This window comes from Pinus tabuliformis, chromosome 6, assembly GCF_031772625.1.
Source record: "Pinus tabuliformis cultivar Carrire ecotype Pingquan chromosome 6, CPIR1, whole genome shotgun sequence".
NCBI classification, from domain to species: Eukaryota; Viridiplantae; Streptophyta; class Pinopsida; order Pinales; family Pinaceae; genus Pinus; species Pinus tabuliformis.
Window position 1 is genome coordinate 206,834,727 of NC_142292.1, and position 5,648 is coordinate 206,840,374.

General features: G+C 37.8%; 1 non-coding gene across 1 annotated transcript; it reads right to left on the bottom strand.

Annotated features, from left to right (window-relative positions):
• Window positions 1–2,724: 2,724 nt before the first annotated feature.
• Window positions 2,725–2,796, bottom strand: TRNAW-CCA (transfer RNA tryptophan (anticodon CCA)). Its single transcript has one exon. It is a non-coding gene; the product is annotated as a tRNA-Trp (tRNA).
• Between the last annotated feature and the right edge of the window lie 2,852 nt (window positions 2,797–5,648).

Sequence of the window (5,648 nt, forward strand, 5' to 3'; positions counted from 1 at the left end):
GGAGGAGAGGATCTAGCTCTAGTTGATCATGGTAGGAGAATGGATCGAGGCCGACAAGAGTGATCAAGATCGAGAGGCCGATCAAAATCAAGGAGAGGCAGGATCATCTACTTTCATTGTGGCAAACCCGGGCACATGAAGAAAGAATGTCAATTCTGGAAGAAAGGACAAAAGGATCAGAGACCATCTAGTACAAATCACAAGTCATCCAGCACAAATGAAGGTGAGACTACTACTGTAGCCACAGATGGTGATGTGTTGTTTACTGTTTCAGTAGAGGATGCATGTGTATATACATCTAGCAGTAGCTTTAATTGGATCCTTGACTCTGGGGCATCTCACCATGTAACCCCATGCAAAGATAGTTTTGTTTCATATAATCCTGGTGATTATGGTAGAGTGCATTTGGGGAATAATCATTTTTGCAGTATTGTTGGAGTGGGAGATGTCCAGATCAAGATGAAAGATGGACAAGATATATTGTTGAAACAGGTCAGGCATGTACCGGAAATGTGCATGAGTTTAATCTCTATGGGACGACTAGATGATGAAGGCTATTCGACAAGCTTTGGAAAAGGAGGCTGGAAAATTAGCAAAGAAGGCCTTGTTTGTAGGTTGAAGAAGAGTCTCTATGGCTTGAAACATGCACCTCGACAATGGTACAAGAAATTTGATTCATTCATGTTGGAACGTGGTTTTCAGAGGTTGGAAGCTGACCATTGTGTCTATATCAAGAGGTATGATCAAGGAAAGTATATCATATTATTGTTATATGTGGATGACATGTTGATTGTTGGGCATGATAAGAATAAGATCAATAGGTTGGAGAAAGATTTGGGTAGCAAATTTGCAATGAAGGATTTGGGACCAGCACAACAGATATTGGGCATGTGGATTATGCGTGATAGGAAAAACAAAAGGTTGTGGCTGTCACAAGAAAAATATATCACGAAGGTGCTTGACAGGTTTAATATGAAGAATGCCAAGCTAGTTGGTACACCCCTTGTAGCCCACTTCAAGCTGAGTACTGAATTATGTCCTAGTAATGACAAAGAGAAAGAAGAAATGAGCAAGATTCCTTATGCTTCAGTAGTTGGAAGTTTGATGTATGCCGTGGTATGCACACGACCAGACATTGCATATTCAGTGGGAGTAGTGAGTAGGTTCCTTGCCGATCCAGGAAAACAACATTGGCAAGCAGTAAAATGGATTTTGAAGTATCTCAAGGGTACTAGTCATTATTGTTTATGTTTTGGTCATGATGAGACTGTGCTTGAAGGATTTACAGATGTGGATATGGCTGGAGATATGGATACCAGAAAGTCCACTACAGGTTATTTGTATACATTTGCAGGTGCAGTAGTATCTTGGTTGTCAAGGCTACAAAGAATAGTAGCCCTCTCTACAACAGACGTAGAGTACATAGCTGCAACAAAATCTTGTAAAGAGATGTTGTGGATGCAGCGATTCCTAGGAGAGATAGGAATAAAGCAGGACAAGTATGTGTTATATTGTGATAGTCAGAGTGCCATTCACTTGGCAAAAACCCAACATTTCATTAAAAAACCAAGCACATTGACTTAAGGTACCATTGGATCTGGCATGTGTTGGAGGAAGAACAGTTGTCCTTGGAAAAGATCCATATAGATAGGAACCCTGCTAATATGCTCACTAAGATTCTACCACGAAATAAACATGAGTTATGTAGAGGCATGGTAGGACTCGGTGTGACTTGATTCATATTTGGCTTCAAGTGGGAGATTTTTTTTTTTTTAGTAAACAGACACATCGTTAGATTTAAGCACATGCCACGAAACACATGGGGAGCGTTGGATTATCCTTCTACACCGCCATTAACGAGGAGTGCAACATCAAAGAAATATAAGTTTATTTTCCCTCTTGTAAGAGGTTAAATTGCAACCAAAGATGATATACACTTTTATGCATGGGATTAAAATTTAAATGTTATTAGAGAGCACATGACTCTACTGGTGGTAACCTCAATGATGAACATAAGACATACTTGCATTCTTGTATATATTAGCTAGGCTGAAAGTACATTTTTGTCTTGAAGTAAGACTTAAAATTGGTGCAATTAACTAAGAGTTTATCTTTCTCCAATACAAAAAACAAGTTAATGTTCCAAGAGACATTTAGCAAAATTGAATCCATTCTCACTTGTGAACTCTCTCTTATGAACTCCCAACACGTCATTTCAAGAAACGTGATTTTCCTTAAATAACATTAAAACATTCATTACCAATAAAACATTAAAATAATATTTTTTTCTTATTTATTTATAAATTATAATTAGTAATCATTATCTTCCCAATAAGTAAAACAATAAAATGTAAAATGTTTTTCCCAGCACTAAAAATAAATAACATATATAACATAATTTTTTTTTCCCAGCACTAAAAATAAATAACATATATAACATAAATTTTTCCTTTCTGATATTTATAAATAAATAACCTATATTTGTCGTTTCTTAATTTTTCTAATAATCGTGAAATAACATCCTTTACCCTTTACACGGAATATTACATACCGTTCACCTTTAAATTAAATATTACAATACGAAAAAGTAACAGAAAATTCCATTAAATTGAATCCGACCAGACGCGCAACCAGTAGAAATAACATGTTTCCTTCAAACAATAAAGAAATAATAAATTATAATTATTTTCCAAATAACAAAAAATTAAAATACATCTCTCCAAATGAACCTGACGTGAATCGAACACGCAACCTTCTGATCTGGAGTCAGACGCGCTACCATTGCGCCACAAATCCACCCAGAAACAATATTAGTTTGGTACTTATTTTCTCTCTTTACGTAATCGACGCGCCAACACTCCTGCCGCACAACATTTAGTTTTGTAAACCACCCGTCGACCAAGCTGGAAAAACAAATTTTAAGAAAAATAAATTCGGTGAGCGTAGATCGAAAGCGCAACTTTCAAATCTTCACTAAATTCTAACCAATAATAATGGCAGCGGTAGTCCCTGCCGTATAGATATAGAAAACACTTACATAAGATATTGCTCGGTTGGAAATTTATAATAAAAATTAAATAAAAATATAACAAATTTAGATAGCTAGTGTTTTATGTAGTTTAGTTTAATTATTGAATTTTAAAAAATATGAATCAATCGACACATTTGAATAAGGATAAGGATTACATTGTAGATATTTTGGCCTAGTTTAAAATAAATTAAAAAATAAAACTTTTATAGGGGGTGATTGAGAAAGAGGTAATCATAATAATGGGCAATATAAAAATCTTAGTTTTAAATATTATGTGCGTAAGTTTGATTGTATTAATTTTTAGTTAATCATCATTTTTAAGTTTGTTGTTTTATAATTAATATTATTTTGACCAAGTTATTTTATAAAATCACAAAGTTTTCGAAGTAGAACAATCATAATGTAAAACTATGATGTTGTTAAATTGAAACATTTTATACTTGTATTTAATGTGGTAAAACCAAGTGTCTTGCATAGTCACACAAAGGTCTAAGTTGGATCATCTAGATGTTAGTTATAATGTACCAATACACTCATCATATTATTTTTAAATGTTATTATTAATAGTATATGTAATGAAAGGGATAGTCACTTATGTTAGGGCCTTATTCAATACATAGAAAATGATACTAGAGACTATTATGAAGATTTTGTTAAAACCGTTGTGTCTTCTCTTTTGAATATGACACGCTATGATTTATTTAAATGTTATTTTTTAATATAAAAAATTAAAATTTTAAATTTATTTGGTGAAAAAATTTAGTAAATAAAAATAATGTGATTTTTTTAACATGCTATATTATAATCATGGGAAATTTAGGTTTATACTTATTTTAAAATGTAAGAATATTAGTCTCTCAAATAATAAAAAAATATTGAATATCGACGCTCTAGGCATTTTATATTTGTTAACATATTAACTATTTTTAAGGAGACCCCGGATGCGGGTGTCGAGTCGAGAAGTACAGGCACGCCACATGCAGCGCATGGGCTGCCTCGTGTAATGGAGGCCGTCGTATGGCAATTAAGCCACCCAAGTTGACAATGCATTCAATGAAGAAGAGGCGGGGTAGATGGAGGAGCAGGGCGGCATTAATGTGCACCTGCAACGAGAATTTGGGGGAAAATATCACAGGTTTGATGGCTCGTTCAAGGCATATTGGCCTGAGGAAAGTTGGCGGTCGTGGAAGCATAGCAAGCTCCGGCCAAGCACCGTTTCATTCCCCTGCAGCCTGGAGAATTGTCTTGGTGGCCATTCTGGTTGCTGGGTTGGGAGGAGATGGCAATTTGATGCTTTGCAGCATCAAGTCTGGAAAAGAAAATGTTGGCTCTCAAGCGAAGGTAGCCAAGGGGAAAGCTGGACATCTGAGAGTGAATTGGAAGGAAACTGCTGCTGCTACCAATTCCAGGTTCACCATCGAGTATACAGAGGTAGCTTTAGACTTACAATGGCTAAACTTCGCGAACGACAGCCATGCAGAAGAGGCCCATCTAGAGGGTCCTCCTCAAGATCACCTGCAGCAGATGAGCACCACCACTGCTGCTGCTGCTACTGTCACAGGAGAGCTAGAGCAACCCCGCTTCCCATTCGACAATATGTGGAGGTTGGGGGTTCCTGTGAAAGGAAAACAGAGCTCCCGGCTTTCGGTTCCGTGGTTTTCACCTTGCCAAGCACCGAGGATAATGCAGGCGTTAACGCCCACATCTCCATCATGTTTACAAAAATTCCAGATGAAGAACATCTCCAGGACCCGCAGGAAAAACAACTGGAAGACTCGGGCAGAGAGATCAGTCTTGGAAAAGAACACTCGTCTGTGGAAAAGAACGCTGCTGAGGTGCTTCCAGCGTCTGTTGTTGGAAGCAAGGGGGAATCAAGTCTGCAAGACCGCTTCCCTCCGATGGGGCCACCTCCTCCAAGTGTGGAAGAAGATACATGGCGGAAAATGTGGGAAGGGCGCGCGGAAGGTGACGGGTGGGCTTATGTCGTGGAAGATCCGAGCCTGGCTGAGGCGGCAGATGCATACTTCGCGTCCATCCAGCCATCTTCAGTTCGTCCCCAAGATTGAAGCTGTGGCGGGTAACGCCTTGATTTTGTCTTTTGGTCCTCTGGCTTTTGCTTCCTCTGTCTCAGTCTTTTGGCATTCGCTTCTTACTTCTTGGTCCTGGTTAATTCTGAGTCTTTGGTCATGTCTATGGTCTTGCCTCATCATTGGGAAGTCGAATTGGATAGCTGACATCAGTAACACAGTCACGCTTACATTTGTCAGATATAGAGGTCAGACTATCTCTGCTGCTAGCCCCTGCGTGGGCAATCATGTGTCTAGTTTATTGTCTTGAGAGTTTGGTTCGTTGCTGCCCCTGTATGGGTTTTTTGTTTTCATGGATAATTCAGTTTGGTTTTGGAGAAGCTGCCCCTGCGAGGGAGCTATAAGGTTTACAGTCAGGAGTCCCAGGGCTACTCTTCAGGCTCTGGAAGGCATGTCATGCAGTTTGTAATCTTTTTGTACATATAATATTACTTAGATAGTTTTTACAGAGAAAAAAAAAACTATTTTTAAGGAGAAATAATATATTAATATGAAAAAAGAAACAATGTCCTCATAACATCAAATTTAGT